Source organism: Numida meleagris, unplaced genomic scaffold, assembly GCF_002078875.1.
Source record: "Numida meleagris isolate 19003 breed g44 Domestic line unplaced genomic scaffold, NumMel1.0 unplaced_Scaffold581, whole genome shotgun sequence".
Lineage (NCBI taxonomy): Eukaryota > Metazoa > Chordata > Aves > Galliformes > Numididae > Numida > Numida meleagris.
Genome location: NW_018364797.1, coordinates 16900 through 18377, shown reverse-complemented (window position 1 = coordinate 18377; position 1478 = coordinate 16900).

Below are 1478 nucleotides of genomic sequence, written 5' to 3'. Positions count from 1 at the left end.
CGTGCGCGCCGCCGCGCCGCGCATGCGCGGCCACCCCGACGGCGACAGCGCCACCGTGAGCACCGCGGCCGGAACCGGTACTGCAGCATCCCCCGTGTGACAGGGACACCACGGATGGGGGGGGGCGGTGTCCCCGTATGTGACAGTGGGGATGTCCCCGTATGTGATGGTGACGGTGACCCCCTGCGTGGGGGTGGCACTGTCCCCGTAAGTGATGGTGGCAGCGTCCTTATACCTGGGGCTGGCACTGTCCCCATACACGGAGGTGGCAGTGTCCCCATGCGTGGCACTGTCCCCATACATGGAGGTGGCAATGTCCCCATGCGTGGCACTGTCCCCATATATGAGGGTGGCAATGTCCCCATGTGTGGGGGTGGCACTGTCCCCATCCATGGAGGTGGCAGTGTCCCCATCCATGGCACTGTCCCCAGCTGTGACACTGGAGGTGTCCCCATACGTGGAGGTGGCCCTGTCCCCATAGATGACAGTGTCCCCATATGCGGTGGTGGTGATGTCCCCATACATGTCAATGTCCCCATATGTGACAGTGGTGATGTCCCCATATGTGGTGGTGACAATGTCCCCACACATGGGGGTGGCGGTGTCCTTATATGAAGGTGACAGTGTCCCCAGACGTGGCACTGTCCCCATATGTGACACTGGAGATGTCCCCATAGGTGAAGGTGACAATGTCCCCATACATGGGAGGTGGCACTGTCCCCATAGGTGACAATGTCCCCATAGGTGAAGGTGACAGTGACCCCATACATGGAGGTGGCGGTGTCCCCATGCGTGGCAGTGTCCCCATATATGGCAGTGACAATGTCCCCATATGTGGCAGTGTCCCCACACATGGGGTGGCAGTGTCCTTATATGAAGGTGACAGTGTCCCCAGACATGGCACTGTCCCCAGCTGTGACACTGGAGATGTCCCCATATGTGGAGGTGGCACTGTCCCCATAGGTGACAATGTCCCCATAGGTGAAGGTGACAATGTCCCCATACATGGAGGTGACAGTGTCCCCATAGGTGACAATGTCCCCATATGTGACACTGGAGATGTCCCCATACGTGGAGGTGGCAGTGTCCCCACAGATGACAATGGCCCCATAGGTGAAGGTGGCAGTGTCCCCATATGTGGGGGTGGCACTGTCCCCATACAGGACAATGTCCCCATATGTGACAGTGGGGGTGTCCCCATGTGTGATGGTGACAGTGACCCCGTACATGGGGGTGGCAGTGTCCCCATATGTGACAATGACCACGTCCCCCCCCCATCCCCGTGGTGCTGTCCCCATGTCCAGAGGGGGGGTGGGGTGTGGGGGGGGGGAGGTGACAGTCCCCATTGGTGTCACTGCACAGAGCTGCTCCTGGCGCTGCCCCCCGGCCCCCCCGGCCCCCCCGTGCGCCTGCAGCACCGGGACGTGGAGCTGGATGTCCCCAGGGAGGTGGCAGGGGACGGTGACGATGGTAAAAAA